The sequence below is a fragment of the Equus przewalskii genome, chromosome 7, assembly GCF_037783145.1.
Source record: "Equus przewalskii isolate Varuska chromosome 7, EquPr2, whole genome shotgun sequence".
NCBI classification, from domain to species: Eukaryota; Metazoa; Chordata; class Mammalia; order Perissodactyla; family Equidae; genus Equus; species Equus przewalskii.
Window position 1 is genome coordinate 17,833,989 of NC_091837.1, and position 17,365 is coordinate 17,851,353.

The window sequence follows — 17,365 nt, forward strand, 5'->3', positions numbered from 1 at the left end:
ACTAACAAGTGTTTGTTGAATGAATGAATGAATGAATGAATGACTGGCTGGGCTAAATGACCTTGTGGCTCAAACAGCTAGGTTTTCCACAGGTGTGGCTCACAGAGAACCCTGATGCCAAAGCTGCTAAGAACTGAGGGTCTGCATACAAGGAAGTGCTTATAAAATGACAAGGCTAGGAGAGAGGAAAGGGGTCTGTCCAGTGACTCCTGGGTTGGGCCCAAGAGCACCACGGGAAGACATGCAATCTAGGAGGAAGGAAGCAAGGAATGTGGCCCTGGGTTCAAGTCCCTGCTCTCCCTCTTCCAAGCTGGTAAGGCCCGGGAGTCTGCGCTCATACAATGGGGAAGAGCATGGACTTTGGAGTCAGGTGACCCGGGTTTGAATTCTGACTCTGTCTCTTACTGAGTGACCTGGGGCAGGTCACTTCGTCCATCTATGCCTCAGTTTGCTCACTGGTAAAATCGGGCCAATGCTAGGACCTACTTGCTAGGCTTCCCAGGAGGAGAGAGGAGCTAATGCACGTAAAGAGTTGACTTCAGTGCCCAGCACATGGTAAGAACTCAGTAAGTGTTAGTTGTAGCTGCTGCTTGCAGTCTGGCAAGTATGAAACATCTTACAGACACAATGAATTAAGACGGATTAAATAGGATGGCAGTGGACCAGAAGGCGGAATGGAAAAGAAGTGATTTTTATATGTAATAATTTGTAATGTGAAACAGTTAAAGGTGTAGAGTTTGAAGGCAGATAGCTAGGCGTGCATCCTTCCTAGCTGTGTGGTCTTGGGCAAGGTGCTATCTCTCTCTGGGCCTCACTGTTCTGTGTGATGGGAATATTAATCAGTTCTAACATTCCGGGCCTCTAAGCACTATTACAAGAACTACTGGTATAAGAGCCAGTGTTATAGAGTCTCTTTTGGTTGTAAGTGACAGAAAGCTAACTTGAGGTAGGTTACACAAAGAACGAGATGTACTGGGTCACAAAACGGGGAAGGCAGGGGTGACTCTGGCTTCAAGTACAGTTGGATCCAGGAGCTCAGACAATGTAGTCAAAGATCTCTCTAGACTTCTATAGTTTTGGCTTTCTATCTCTCCTCCTCTTCCCCATCTCTCAGCTCAAGTGGTCTTTGCTCCTCTTCCTGTGTAAGCTTCATTCTCTCCTGCCAAGCACAGGCTCCCTCAAAGTGGTGATGATGATGATGATGGTTATCACGTACTCAGCTCTTACTATGTGCTAGGCACCATCCTGCAGTATAAAACTTTGAGGTAGGTGCTATTAATGCTCCCATTTTACAGATGAGTAAACTGAGGCACAGAGAGGCTAGGTAACCTAACCCCCACCCCCCACCCCCCAGATAGAAAGTGCTGAATTTGTCCATACCAGGTAGGAATGATGACCACTGGCAGCCCCAAGCTCATACTCCTACAGCTTCAACTCCAATATAAACAGGGATCCTGTTTCTCCCTGGGCCCATTTACCAAGCTGAATGGCAAGCCTTGTCTGGAGTCAAATCTTCACCCTTGGAACCAGCCTTGGAGGCCAGAGGAGGTCAGGGGGTTCTATGATTGGTCGGGTCTGGTCACACGGCCAGAGTGGGGCGCCATGAGTGACAGCCTCATCAGAACCACAGGGAGAGGGAGAGGCGGTCCCCCCACTAGAAAGGGGTTACCAGAAACAGGAGGCTGTGAAAGGCCCCTGAACTAACGCTAGCACAGGGCCAAACGCAGTCCTCCCGGCAAAGCCCTCCTTCAACGTGCGTGAAAACAAGCAGGAATTGCACCCAGCCTCCAGGGCCGGAGGGGCCCCTCGGAAGTGCGAGGGCCCCCAGCCTCTGAGCGGCTTTCTCTCGTTTGCTTTTCTTGCCCTGGACTGCTCATTAGCCTCGGATCACCACAGGGGACAGGGGATAGGGCCACACTTCCTGCTCTGAGATGGGCGGGCCGGGCAGGCACAAGGAGGCTGAAAACAAAGACTTGTTTTCCTGGGAAGGCAGCCTGCGGGTCTGTCATGATTGCAGGCGACCTGGGGACGCAGCTGACAGGGCCCTTCAGAACAACACAGCCACAACAGCAACCTCTGAAGCGCTGCGCATCACGGATGCAGGCGGCGGGCGGCCGAGCTGGGTCTTCTCCATCTTGAGAAGGCCGAGGGTCGGGGAGACCCTGACCACTGCCTTCAGAACAGCGGGGCCAGGAGTGGTGGGAGAAACGGGTGTTGCGGGGCCTGGGAATAGAAGGAAGGCTAGAGAGGAATGCAGGGAGGGAGGGAAAAGGAGATAGACACAGGAGAGGAAAAAGGGAATGTGTGCAGAGGAAGAGAAGAGAGAAGTGACAGAGGCCCGAGGAAGAAGGGTAGCTGGAGTGACAGACCAGGCAAAGAGGGCGCCAAGGAGGAGAAAGTATTATCTTTATCATTAGGCATTTACCCTGGGTAGGAATTGCACATCAAATGATCTATTCCCACTTCTCAGATGAGAAAGCTCAAACACAGAGGCACAGGAGGGAGGAATAGAGTGTGGGTGAATAAGCGAGTGAGAGAATTACAAGAGGGAAGAGAAAAGAAACTAGCAGAAAAAGAGAAATAGGCATGGCTCAGTTCGGTGATGAAATTTTCTCTGGGGAACACAGTACCTGCGTGCTACCCCCAAACTCTGACAGCCCAAGGAAACGGACACCGTTATTATGAGCCCCAGTTAACAGGTGAGGGAACAGAGGCTCAAAGAGGCGAAGCAGGTTGTCCAGGTGCTAGACAGGGGTAGAGCCAGGATTTAAAGCCAGTCTGACTTCCCATCTCTTGCTTTGAGCAGCCGTGAGGAACAGAGAAAGAGAGATCTTAGGAGATAAAGTCAGATGTGGGGAGAGAGAAAGAAAAGATACAAGTGTGCTGGGGTGAGAGAACCAAAGGGGGATGATAGAATTCAGAATAAGGTACCCTTGGCAGGGGTGCCAACCAGAAGAGGGAATGAAGGAATCTTATGGGGGCTGGAAATGTCTTATATCTACACTGCCCAGTACAGCAGCTGCTCATCGCATGTGGCTCTTGAGCGCTTGAAATGGAGCTAAATCAGAATTGAGATGCACTGAAAGTATAAAAGACACAGAGAATTTCAGTCTGAGGAAAATAACAGCAAAAAGGTAAAATATCTCATTAAAATTTTTAAATTAATTACATGTTGAAATGAAAATACTTTGGGCATACTGGGATAAATGAAACATATTATTAGAATTAATGTCACCTGTCCCTTTTTACTTGTTTAATGTGGCTGCTAGCAACTTTTCCATTGCCTTGTGGGCTCGGGTTCTGTTTCTACTGGGAAGCGCTCATGATATCTTGAAACAGATTGCCATACATATACATATTTTGCATATGGATACATACATATGTAAAAATTCATCGAGCTTATATACTTATAATTAGAGCACTCTACAGTATATAAGCTATGTCTCAATACAAAAATAAAGTTAAGAGCGAGTCAGGATGGAGCCAGGCCGAGCGCGCGGCAGGTGGGGGGCGGGGCCAGAGCCTGGCGGGGGCGGGGCCAGAGCCCGCGGCTGCGCGTAACCTGGCAACCGGCGCTGCCGGTGACGTCACCGGCCGGCGGCGGCCATGCCCCCCCTCCTTTGGGCGGCGCGGGCGGGTGGGGCCGCCTGCCTCCTCCTCCCCGGGGCCCCGATGAGATCACCGCGGCGGGCTGCCGGCTGTCCCCGCGCTCCCAACAAATCGACTCCGCGGCGAGCGCCGGCATCTCATGATCTCATGGCCCCGCGGGACGGCGCCGGCCGATGAGGTCACAGCCCCGCGTCCCGGGCCGCCCCGGGCTGCGCGCCGCCGCCTCCGGGCGCCCCGCGCGGGTCCCGACCCCGAGCCCGCGCCTCCTCGGCCTCCGCGGACAAAGGAGGTCCCTGAGGCGAAGGGCAGAGCTACCGTCTGCCTCCTTCCCATGTTAGCCCTCTGACTCTCCCCTTCGTCCCCTAGCTGTCCCCAACACCTCTGCCCATTTGTCACAGCTCCTCTCTGCTCTGATGGGAACAGTGATCAGGGCCACGCTTGGCCGGTGCCCGCGATGTGTTGAGCACTTTATATTAAAAGTCTCTGTTCCACATGACAAACCCACCGGAGAGGTATTATCGGGACTCGTCTGCGGATGAGAACAGGGGGCTCCGAGAGGGGAAGTGACTTCCTGCAGAGCTGGGATTCGATTCCACTGCACAGCCTTTCTATGACTCCACAGCACCTTCTCCAGAAAAAGATGAAGCCTTCCCGAAGATGGTGAACAATATCCCCTCCCTCCCTCCCCCAGGGTCAGCCATCAGACAGTCAGAGAGGGGCCAGTGAGACTCTTAGAGGTAGAGGGCTCCACAGCTCACTGCCGGCAACAGGTTCTCCATCACTTACTAACTGCTCACACAGCTCCTCAGCAGATCTCCAGCGACAGACACTGCCGGGCCCACAGGGAGGGAGGAGAGTGACATTTACTGAGTGGCTGCGATGAGCTGAGCCAAGCAGTGAGTCAGGGCCTATTACCAAGGGCAAAGGTGCGAGGGGGTAAGTTCCAGCTCCATTTTGCCGATGAGAAAACTGACTTTATTTTAGCCAAAGTCAGATGGCAAGGAAGTACAAGTTTCAGCTCAAATACCATTTCCACAGAGAAAACCCTTCCCATTTCCCTAAATGAGTCTTCCATGTATTTCTGTTCTCTTTTCTGCCCAGTGCTTATCATAATTTACAGTTTTATGTTTGTATGTTTGTTTAATGGTGATCTCCCCAGCTAAATGAAAGCAGGGACCCTATCTGTCGCATCCCCACACCTATGCAGTACCTATCATACAGTAGACACTCAATAAATATTTTTGGGGTGAATGCAAAGAATTGTTGGCTCAGGCTGGTGGGCAGTGCTGATGTCCAAGCCCAGGTTTGTTTGAGTATAAAGCTTGGGCTTATTCCGTACTTTCTAGGAAGTCCGAGCCTCTTGGTCCAACTACTTGACTCGCCGTGAAGTCCCTCTGGTGCTCACTCAGAGCCTATTATTTCTACGTTTACTACAGTACTGACAAGCTCGACGTTGTGGTTTCCCGACTAGCAGTGTCCTTGGTACCAGAGAGGAGAGGGGAGGAGGTGCTTGTTGGTAAGAAAGTAACTATGGAAGGGAGGTTATGAGTGCTTATGCCTGCTCTGGTCTTTACTAATAGCTCTGCAGGGAAGGAGATATAAAACTACAAAAAAGCAGACACAAGGAAAATGAGGGGATGGTAACCACAAAAATCCCACAGTTTCTTATGGGCAAAGAGGGAGGAAGATGGATGGAACGCAGGAAACGTGCACAGGGAGCTTCTAAGACACTACTAATTTTCTTTTCTTTTCTTTCTTTTTTTTTTTTTTTGGTGAGGAAGACTGGCCCTGATCTAACATCTGCTGCCAATCCTCCTCTTTTGGCTTGAGTAAGATTGTCCTAACATCTGTGCCAATCCTCCTCTATTTTGTATGGGGGATGCTCCAACAGCATGGCTTGATGAACACTGTGTAGGTCCATACCTGGGATCTGAACCTGCGAAGCCTGGAGTGGAGTGTGTGAACTTAACCACTATGCCATTGGACCAGCCCCTAATTTCCTACTTTTTAAGCTGGGTGTATGAGTATTTGTTATTATTATTTTTTAATACCTTACAGGTGTTACTAAAAAAAAGCCACAAGCAGAAAATTTGCCCACATTTTAAATCGACTAAAACAACCCTATAAGGCAGAGGGCAAATTAGTACCCCCAATTTATAGATGGAGGAAACTGAGGCTCGGTTTCAGAGAAGTTAATCATTTTGCCTAAGATCACAATGCTCATAAGAGGCGGAGAATTTGAATTCAAGTCTGACGTCAGCACAGATGCTCTTACCCACCACGACATCCTGCCTCTGCTAACTGGACACTCAGTATTAAAGACCAGAGGCAGTGAAGACACCTGTCACCTTCTCCCTGCCCCCCCCCCGCCCCCCATTTCCTACAAAGCTCCTCTCTGTGCTCTTCTGGGTTCCAGGCCCAGGATGAGGAGGAGGCCACAAAGCATGCTGACAGCTGGGGTCAGCCTCTAGTACTGTGGCCCAAGGGGCCAGGTGACAGTGTCCTTGGGGCCGGGCTGAGGCCCCACAGGAGTGACCAGGCTGCGAGGAGAGACCTGCCCTCAACAGCAGCAGCCAGGTGCCCAGTTTCATGGGCTGTGGTTCCCTTGATTTAAGAGCCTCGGCCCCATGAACAGGAAGGGCCCAGGCCACGTGGCCCAGCAACACGCACACGAGGAGCTTCCTTACAAACAGAGCCCTGCTCCCCAGGACCCAGGAGACGCCTAATTACAAGGTGTTGATGATTAAGCCCAAAGTGGCCTGGGGCCCTGTTAGCTGCAGAAAAGTGGCCTCTGCCCTCTGTCCCAGTCCCAGGTGGATGAATGCGCTCATCTGTCCTCACGCCAGCCACCTCTTAGGCGCAAACACTCTGGGGTGCAACTGTCAGGCCTGTCCACCTCCTGGAGCGCTGACGGTTAGCTGCAACGGAGGCAGGAACACAGACGGGCAGAACGTGCCTCCTTCTGGGGGGTCTAGAGTCCATGACAGGAACTAGACAGACATGGGCCCCAATTGCAGGTCTGTCCTTCTGCTGGGAGGGTGACTTTGCCCAAGTCACATCGCCTCTCTGGGCCTCAGTTTCCTCATCTGCAAAGGGGGGATGTGGCAGGCTGAATAATGGCCCCCCGACGATGTCCAGTCCTAATGCCGGGAAGCTGTGAATGTGGTACCTTACGCGGCAAAGGGAACTTTGTGCCTGTGCAGGTATGATCACGAATTCTGTGATGGGGGGATTATCCTGGATTATTGGGGGGCAATGTAATCACAAAGGCCTTTATCAGAGGGATGCTGGAGGGTCAGAGTGAAGGAGGCAGAGGTTGGAGAGACGAGCTTTGAAGATGGAGGAAGGGGCCGCAAGCCACAGAACACGGGAAGCTTCTAGAAGCAAGCGAACAGATCCTCCCGACAGCCTCCAGAAGAACCTGCCCCGCAGACACTTGGACTTTTGCTCCCTGATGCTAATTTTGGACTTCTAACCTCTAGAACGATAAGATAATAAATTCGTGTTGTTTTAAACCACTAAGTTTGTGGTCATTTGTTCCAGCAGCAATAGGAAACGAATCTAGGGAAGATAGTTCCCACTGCCACAAGCACAGCGTCAGCATCCAACGGTCAGAGAATCTTAGTCTAAAGCCTCTCTCTGAAGGGCTGGCTCTATGGCAGGATGGGAGAAGGCCAGAAAGCATGCCTGGGGCTGGGAGCGGTCGCTGGTGCTGTGGTCCTCTGCCGCCTCTCTGGCTGTATCTCCTACCAGCAGGGCCAGCTACATAATTTATGATGCCCAGTGGAAAATGATAATGCGAGGCCTCTTGTTAAAAAATTGAGAATTTCAAGACAGCAGCAGTAGACCATTAAACCAAGTGTAGGGTCCTTCTGCACACCAGCTTGCACACCCATGAAGCTGGCCCTGCCCCCATTCTTCTCCAGTCATACTGACTTGCTGCTCCTTGAATTTGCCAAGCACACTTCCACCCCAGGGCCTTTGCACATGCTATCTCCCTTGCCTGGAATACTCTTCCCCAGATATCTACATGGTGCACTCGCTTGCTTCTTTCAAGTCTTTGCACCTTCTCAGTGAGGCCTTCCCTGATCACCCTGTTTAAGAGAGCAGCGCCCACCACACATTTTGTTTTATTTTTCTCTACCTGACTTACTGCTTATTTATTTCACTATCTTATTTATGTAAGTCTCTTGAAAGTGGATACTGTGTCTTATTCACTGCTGTATCCCTAGGACCTAGTACAGGGTAGGTAGACCTAGCACAGAGTGGGTGGTCAAAAAAAATACTAGTTGAGGGGGCCGGCCTAGTGGTGCAGCAGTTAAGTGCGCCCATTCCGCTTCTCGGCAGCCCAGGGTTCGCCAGTTCGGATCCCGGGTGCGGACGTGGCACCGCTTGGCAAAAACCATGCTGTGGTAGACGTCCCACGTATAAAGTAGAAGAAGATGGGCACAGATGTTAGCTCAGAGCTAGTCTTCCTCAGCAAAAAGAGGAGGATTGGCAGTAGTTATGTCAGGGCTAATCTTCCTCAAAAAAAAAAAACAAAACAAACTACTAGTTGTTAAGGAAGTGAAGCACCTATATAATGAAAATTACGAGGCCTTTCTGAGAGAATTGGATGACGACATAAGGAGATGGAAAGACATTCCATGCACATGGATTGGAAGAATAAAATGTCCGTTCTACCTAAAGCAATCTACAGATTCAACGCCATCCCAATCAGAATCCCAATGACATTCTTTACAGAATTAGAACAAAGAATCCTAAAATTTATATGGGGCAACAAAAGACCCCGAATTGCTAAAGCAATCCTGAGAAAAAAGAACAAAACAGGAAGCATCACAATCCCTGACTTCAAAACATACTACAAAGCTACAGTCATCAAAACAGCATGGTACTGGTACAAAAACAGGTGCACAGATCAATGGAACAGAATTGAAAGCCCAGAAATAAAACCACACATCTGTGGCTTATCTTCGACAAAGGAGCTGAGGGCATACAATGGAGAAAAGAAAGTCTTTTCAACAAATGGTGCTGGGAAAACTGGAAAGCCACATGTAAAAGAATGAAAATCAACCATTCTTTTTCACCATTCACCAAAATAAACTCAAAATGGATCAAAGACCTAAAGGTGAGACCTGAAACCATAAGGCTTCTGGAAGAAAATGTAGGCAGTACACTCGGACATCAGTATTAAAAGGACCTTTTTGGACACCATATCTTCTCAGAGAAGGGAAACAATAGAAAGAATAAACAAATGGGACTTCATCAGACTAAAGAGCTTCTTCAAGGCAAATGAAAACGGGATTGAAACAAAAAAACAACCCACTAACTGGGAAAAAATATTTGCAAGTCATATATCTGACAAAGGCTTAATATCCATAATATATAAAGAACTCTCACAACTCAACAACAAAAAATCAAACAACCCGATCAAAAAATGGGCTGGAGACATGAACGGACATTTCTCCAAAGAAGATATACGGGTGGCCAATAGGCACATGAAAAGATGCTCATCATTGCTGATAATCAGGGAAATGCAAATCAAAACTACACTAAGATATTACCTTACACCCATTAGAATGACAAAAATATCTAACTCTAATAGTAACAAATGTTGGAGAGGTTGTGGAGAAAAAGGAACCCTCATACACTGCTGGTGGGAATGCAAACTGGTGTAGCCACTATGGAAAACAGTATGGAGATTCCTCAAAAAATTAAAAATAGAACTACCATACGATCCAGCCATCCCACTACTGGGTATTTATCCAAAGAGCCTGAAGTCAGCAATCCCAAAAGTCCTATGTACCCCAATGTTCATTGCAGCACTGTTTACAATAGCCAAGACATGGAAGCAACCTAAGTGCCCATCAACAGACGAATGGATAAAGAAGATGTGGTACATATACACAATGGAATACTACTCAGCTGCAAAACAGAACAAAATCATTCCATTTGCAATAACATGGATGGACCTTGAGGGAATTATGTTAAATGAAATAAGCCAGTTAGAGAAGGATAATCTCTGTATGACTCCACTCATATGAGGAATTTAAAAATGTGGACAAAGAAAACAGATTAGTGGCTACCAGGGGAAAGGTGGGGTGGGGGGTGGGCACAAAGGGTGAAGTGGTGCACCTACAATATGAATGACAAACATTAATGTACAACTGAAATCACACAAGATTGTAACCTAACATTAACTCAATAAAAAAACAAAAACAAAAACAAAAACTACTAGTTGAAAGAACAAATGGGTGGATAGATGAATGTAAAGAGTCTAGGCCAGTTCTTGGCATGCAGTCTGTGCGCTGTGATCACTCTGCAATGCTGCAATGACAATATTATCATCATTTACTCCTAGGGAAGGACGAGAGCGAGGGCTAGTGTCCTGCCTTCCAGGGCTGCCTCTCCTCTGCTGACTTCGCTTTTTCACTGGAGAATAAATCATCACGGCAACCACTTACGGAGCCGCAGTGACTGGAAGCCTTCACACACAGGCACGATCCTGATTAACTTCCACATCAGTATGATTACTATCCCCGTTCTACAGATGAGGAAACTGAGGCTTAGAGAAGCCTACGGACCCACCCAAGGTCCCATGGCGAACAAGGGGAGCAGCTGCAATGGAACCTGCCTGTGTGTAGGCCCTCTCACTGACTGCCCACAGCCTGCTCCGGAGAAAACAGGCCTTTGCAACACTCTCAAGGAGTTCCCTAGTTCAGCCGATGTGTTTTGAGTACCTACAGTGTGCTCTGTACTGTGCTCAGGATAAAAGGAAACACACGAGAGACCTGGTTCAGCGCTTGCCAAGCTTGAAGTCTAGCGAGGGAGACGAGCCAGCAACCACCCCATCACACTAGGCAAGCAAAACAGAAATGACCCTGGGGCCGTGGCAGGCAGCGCAAAGGCAAGTCGTTCAGCCCCAACTGGGGCCAGGGTTAGGTCCAGGCTTTCCCAGGGGAGCTGAAGTGTAAACAGAGACCTGGGGGCGATTAGGGGTCAGCCACATGGGGCTGGGGGCCAGGGAGAGTGTTCCCAGAAGAGAGAACAGCCACTGCAAAGGCCTGGAGGTGACGGAACACGAGCATGACTGGCGGCGGGGGGGTTGGTGACCGAGAGAAGTTCAAAACATCTGGCAAGGGACGGATGGATGTCAGGCAGGAAAGAGAGGCGAGGGCCAGGCAGGTGCTCAAAGACTCCTTCACCTCTAGTGGCTTCAAGATTACAGCACTGCGTGGAAACCAGGGGATGATGGCTGCTCCTCTCCCAATAGGCAGCGCCCTGGACACAGAAGTCAGGCTGCAGGAACCCCGCCCCTTCCCTAGTGTGGGGACAAGGCTGCTCTAGGTGATACCAAGCCCAGGGGCCTGCAGCAACTGGTCTGGCCCACGAGGGAACAGAGACGCGCCCCTCCTCGCCTCTGCCATGGGGCTGCCCTGCGCCTTCTTTCTGCTGTCCCTCAGCACGGAGTGTCATGGGGCTGCGATGGGCCAGGGACCGCAGGATACGTCTCTGTTCCAGGGGTCCTCTCCTTGTTCTTTTGTGTGTCTCTCCTCGACCTTTCCATCAGCCCCTTGAAGGCAGGCAAGGTCTTATCCTCACAGCAAAGAGTCAGCAGGCACGGAAAACTCTGCTAGGCCTTCCAGATCCATGACCTCATTTGCTCCTCCTTGAGCTGGGTAATACGATCTGTGAGTCTCAGACACAGATGTGGCCATGGGAGCCCGAAGCTGTGAACTCGCTTACCCGAGGATACACAGCTGGTGGCAAAGCCAGCTTCAAACCCAGCCGCTCAGACCCGGCCAGGGCTGGGCACGCGTAGGTAATTAGGAAGTGGGACATCTCTATCCTTCTCTGGCCCATTTGAGGTCTGACCTTGGCCCTTCTGGGTCTTGAGGAAGAGCCAGAAATCTGCCGAGGCTTGGAGGGCTCTCAGCCGCGGAGCAGCAGGGCCAGGCTTTACCTCCGACCTCCAGCAGAGTCCTGCCCCGTGAGGGTCATGAGGGAGGACGTGTCAGGAACTGCTGAAGGCACTTCTACTGTGTTGTCTCAATGTCTTTTCTAGCTCACCTCAAATCTCCCCTAAAACCCTTAGAAGTAAACAGCGTCACCTCCTTTTTTACAGATGAGGAAACTGAGGCCCGGAGCGGAGCGGGAAGGTGACTGGGCAGAGGCGACATGGACGGAAATGGCAGGAGGAGGGTTCCAACTGGGATCCGCCTGCCCCCCAGAGCAAACTCTTTCCAGGTGACTCTGGAACCCTTTGACAGGCTGAAAGTTGAGAAGTCTAAGCTGCGGGGCTCCCTTGAGCCAAATCTCAGTTCCAAGCCCCCTTCTTCCCCCTAGGGAACTTCTGGGGGAAATACGAGAGCAGGACAGCCCCGCCCGCAGCAGTGTAAGCCAACTACAGAAAACCCTGCGCCACTCCAGGGCCCCCTGGAAGGGAGGAGGCGATGTGGATGCCTCGGAGGCCACCTCAGGGAACCTGGCTGCCTCCCTAACCATTTAGCTGGAGAAGAGCAAAATAATCCCCACTTAGCTGGCTAATGAGGGCCCGCACAACCCAGAGAAGGGGTGGCCGCCACATACCCATGATGGGGCTTGGAGAGGCAGGGCAGGGGGGGCCTGAGAACCAAGGACTGGGGGGGATGGGCAGCGCGGGGCGGGGCGTGGGGGCACCTCCCTGCCTTGCCCTGTATGCAAATTCACACCAGCCATGTACACGCACTCCTCTGTTCCTTCCAGAGTCACTGCATACCTTCTGTGTGTCCCCATGCCTAAGCACGGGCTTGGCTGCTGTCATCCTTGCCCTCCTGGAGCTTAGAGTCCAGTGGGAGGAGATGCTCAACAGTTCTCTGGAAAAATGCGCATGCCAAACTGTTTCCCACCTCTGTGCTATGGCTCTGGCTGTCTCCTCTCCCTGGCATGCCTTTTGGGCTTGGCTTTGCCTGGCTAACTCCCACCCATCCTTTAAACGCAGTCCCGAGGCCCCCTTATCTGGGAAGACTGCTGGGGGCTGGGTTAGGTGCTCTTTCTCCCTTTTCCCAAGAGGGCCTTGGGCTTACTGCTTCCCTGTCTGCCGCCCCATCGGACTGTGAGCTTTGAGCTTGAAAGTTCTGGGTCTGGGTCGCGCCCATGCATAGCATGGGGTCTGGCACTCTGTCGATGTCCAAGAAATACGTTCAGAATGACTATATGACGGGATAAATCACGTGACCTGGAACCAGTAACTTCCGGGCCTTGGTTTTCTCATCTACAGAGTAAGATCTTTCTGGGTCTATCAGTCTGTGAACGAGAGGGCAGGGGTGTAGCCCAGACTGTGAGGGATTGCAGGGGCCTCTGGAATGTTCAAACTGCACATTAATTATTGGGGTTTGGCCCCTCCCAAAGCCATAAGCAGGCCAAAGCTTTGCCAATCCCTCCAGCCTCTGTCAGGGGGCCGGTGTGTGCATTCAAGTTCTCTTGGCTTGCAAGGAACTGAAACTGACACTGGCCCACCTAAGCCCCGAGGGACCTTGCTTTGGAAGGATTCTGGGTTATCTCAGGCTTCAAAAGAGCACTGGACCACCAGGCCACATCACAAAGGAGTGCGGTACCACCAGGCCACATCACAGCGGGTCCAGAAGGACCTCTCCTCCTGACGTGCGCTTCTCCGTACGGGTGAATCACCTGGGGACCTGACTAAAATGTAGACTGGCCCTCGATGCTGCTCCCAGGTGCGGACCGAAGGAATGCACCCCAGCTCTGTGTCCGTCCCTCGGCTCCTGGGAGAGGGCAGGGGATGGCTCCTGCTGGAGCCAGGTGCCTGCCCAGGCTGACCAGCGATGGGCAGTGGAGCAGGGGCACCCACAACAGGCACGTTCCTGTGTATCCAGCTATTCCCAGAGGAGGGTGGGCCTTGGGATGGGGCAGCCACCCTAAGAGGGGCTGGCTGCAGCCGGGGTGGAGGCAGGCCAGGGCTATCCACTGCCAGCATCTGAGCCGTGAAAGGTATCATCTTTCAACGTGAAAAGTGATTTCCAAAGGCCCAGGGCTGGGGGAGGGGGCCAGAGGGAGAGTTTAAATAGCAGCTGTGTTCCTAATTTCCCCAGGAGGAGGCCCGGCCGCCCCTCCTCCGTGCTGAGGGTTTGCCATTAAAAACAAACAGTATCATTCGGTTCAATATAAAATGAATTAAAGGAAATTAAACTGCGGGGGCCATGTGGCGAGCCTTGTCCTCCATTGTCTGAAGCCGTTTTTCATCTTCCCCAGTAGGGAACAACAGCTTGAGGGGTGTGGAGGCGAGCAGGACTGACTGGATAAATAAATAAATAACGCAAAGGCCTCTCCCCCAACCCCCCCCACCAGTGGAGGCTGGGGTTCCGGACGTCCCAGGGGGCCTCTCTGCTCAGGCCCTGGCTCTGGCCCTGCTGCGTCCCTTGGGGGCAGAATGTAGCCTTTGAATGTCTCCCAGGGAACAGAGTGAAGGGAAAAAAACAAAACAAAACAACAACAAAAAATGATGTGCGGGGCCCCTGGGACAGAGGGAGGAGGTTGTGGACCAGAGGGGCTGGGAGGTGAGGGCGTGCGGTGCCTGGATTGGTGGGGAGACGCTCCCACTGTTCCTAGCACAGAGAGTAGCTGCTGCTGCCATCTGAGTTGGGGTAACGGAGTCAGGAGGGCGGGGGTGGAGAGAGATGGGCAGAGAGGACTCCGTAATGGTTCAGAGCAGGAGGTTCTGGAACTAGACTGCCCGAGTTCAAATCCCAGCCCTGCCACTTCCCAGCTGTGTGCCCTTGGCAAGTCACTTACCCTCTCTGTGCCTCAGTTTCCTTATCTGCAAAGTGGGGATAATAAGAGTATCTACCTCAGAGGGCTGTGTAAGGATTAGTTCATGTCTGTGAAGCATTTAGAACAGTAATGGGCACATTAGCTATTTGTTACGACTCTATTATACTACCATATAATATTTTTAATATTATTATGGTTGGTCCTCAGGGCATCTCACTTGGCATCTGGAAGACCAATCATCGAGTTATATCTGTGTCACAGACTTGCTGTGTGACCTTGGGTGAATGAACACACCTTGCTGGGCCTCGAATCTTTCCTCTATAAGCCAGGTACTATAAGCTATAGTCTGTATATAGTCTATAGTCATCTATAAGCTGGGACGGGGCCTGCTGGTCCATTCTCCCCTTCTTCCTTCAAAATAAAGTCCTGACTTTGGCTTAAGTCCACTGGCACCCAGCTATATGAAGATGCTCCCCAGCTCCCCATGCAGTGACTGTGACTGAGTGGTGGGCAAGGAGATGGAAGTGAAAGTGACAGGAGCAATTTCTGGGAAGTCACCTACAAAGGGAGAGGAACACTGACGACAGCGGATGCAAAAATCCTAAGTAAAACAGGAGCACACAGAACCCAGAAGCCAGTCAAAAGGATGCTCCATCACCATCAGGAGGGTTTCGTTCTGAGAATGCAAGGTGCAACAGGAAATCTAATAAGGCCGTTCTTCATACTGACAGTTCTAAGGAGAAATATAGAATGACTTTTGATCACACTCAACAACCATCTTTTATTTAAAAAATTCCAATAAACTGGAGCTCATGGATGCTCCCCAGACACAATACAGCATCAGCCTTAGCCCCACCGCGGGCATCTTGTTTACTGGGGGATTGCGATGGTTAGTGTTATGTTTCAGTTGAGGTTACAGTATCCAGTTATGCAATCAAACGCCAATCTAGGTGTGAGTCATAACCCCACTCAGTTGACTTTAAATAAGGGAGATTATCCTTGATAATCTGGGTGAGCCTCATCCAATCAGCTGAGAGCCATAGAGCTCTGCAGAGGCCAGAATGTTCCATTTTCTTTACAAGTAAGAACTGAAGGCAAAGGCTTAGGCTTCATCTTACGTGCCGACATCGACTGGCAGAGGCTGTCTGGATGGCGCATGGAGAAAGCTGAATCTGGGTGAAGCAGAGCCATGATTGATTAGTGATGCCTGACACGGGCACAGGCTGGTAAATGGCAGCTCCTGTGCTGTTTGCCATCACTGGCTTCAGCACTTCTCTAGGGATTAGTGGGCACCTGGGCTACAAACTTCAAGCAGAGATGAGAGAACAAACCCTAGGGTTGAGTGTGATCACCTGTTGTCTTGGGGTAAAACTCAAATTAGCCTGGTGATTTCAAATGGTCAAGTCCTCAAAACTGACGCTTGGCCACACTCACTTCTGTTGGTTTCCAGCAGAGACACTGGCCATATTTCACCCCTTGAGGTTTTCTATTTCCCAAAGTGTCTGTCTGCTCAGAATACTGAGTCCCTCCTCAGACAAAGCTTTCCTGCAAAGGCCAGATGAGAAGGATTTACGAATGTGAATGGATTCAAACTCCTGACCAAGGTTAGCAAAATTTTTCTTAAAGGGCCAGACAGTAAATATTTTAGGTTTTGTGCATCATAGAGACTCTGTTGCCACTACTCAACTCTGCCATTACAGCCTGAAAGCAGCCACAGACAATACATAAATGAAGGAGCATGGCTATGTTCCGATAAAACTTTATTTACAAAAACAAGCACTGGGTCCACAGGCAGTAGTTTACCACCCCTGAGCTAGATTCTGCAGTACACTGTGCTCCTCAATAAAGGTGTTCCACGGTTAATAAGTGGGGGAAAATGTCAGGGAAAACAAAGTGAAATGAGTTTCTTGGCTGCAGGACTCCTCAGAGCCTTTACCATGTTAATGAGCAAGTGGGGATAATGTTTAAAGCATTTCCCAAAGTTATCTGACCATGGCACACCTTTGCATAAAAGGCCTATTAACATCTCCCTAAGGCCCCAGAATCAAAGCTTAGTCAATGGTTTTGTGTTCCATTGGAGTTTGGTTAGATTCTGACTTTCTTGCTCACTTTAAACTATAAACAGATAACTGTGAATGCTCTCTCTCTTCTTTAGAATAACAATACGTAACGAGGCAGCACTTGACCTGTGTTATCTTAATTAATCCTCACAGCAGGGTTATGAGCTAAGTCCTGACGAGCCCATTTGAAAGATGAGGACACTGAGGCTCCGTGAGGTTAACCCTCAGAGGCAGAAGGGGGCGGCCTCGGAATCTGAACCTAAGTTTCATTTCAGAACGTGTGCTCTTTCCGTGACCCCACGGTGCCTCCAGGACAAGACAATTTCTTGCTCGTCTCTCTTGCTTATGTGCTCTAGAGTCTTCCTGGCAATGACAGACAGGGAGGTGAGTTGTTTTAAGAGCACACAGCACACCAACATTAGGTAATATTAATATCGCTAACGCTCAGCATATTTGTTGCAGGCTTTCTGTTCTGTTCCAGCAAAACCTGACGATGAGACAAGGACCAACATCTTCAGTCCCAGCTGCGGACAGAGCACCCGCTCGGCTCCCACCCTGGCTTCCTGCTCACCAGCGGGGGGACTTTCTTGGGTGACTCTGACTCTTAGTTTCCTCACCTGTAAAATGGGAATCATGACAGTACCTATCTCACAGTATTGTTGACAGGACCAAAGGAAATGATGCAAATAAAGTACTCTGCACAGTGGACACATAAACAGGAAGGAAACCTGAGAAATATTAGCTGATGGTCTGATGGTTACGTCTTAAGGCACAAGAGCTGGGTTTGGGTCCTAGCTTTACCACCTACAAGCCCAGTGACCCTCTGACAAGCTGTTTAGCCTCCCTGAGCCTCAGGTTTATCTGTAAAATGGGTTTATTAGGCAAACCTGGCCATCCCCCTCACAGGGTCACTGTAAGGACTTTTT

General features: G+C 50.4%; 1 protein-coding gene and 1 long non-coding RNA gene across 10 annotated transcripts in view; one reads left to right on the plus strand and one right to left on the minus strand.

Moving 5' to 3' along the window:
* RNFT2 (ring finger protein, transmembrane 2) overlaps positions 1-17,365 on the minus strand; it is a 71,617-nt gene that overhangs the window by 26,112 nt on the left and 28,140 nt on the right. The gene's annotated exons all lie outside the window — the stretch shown is intronic.
* Positions 3,596-7,127, plus strand: LOC139084456 (uncharacterized). The gene is made up of 3 exons (XR_011541834.1): positions 3,596-4,269; positions 4,956-5,125; positions 5,391-7,127. It is a non-coding gene; the product is annotated as an uncharacterized lncRNA (long non-coding RNA).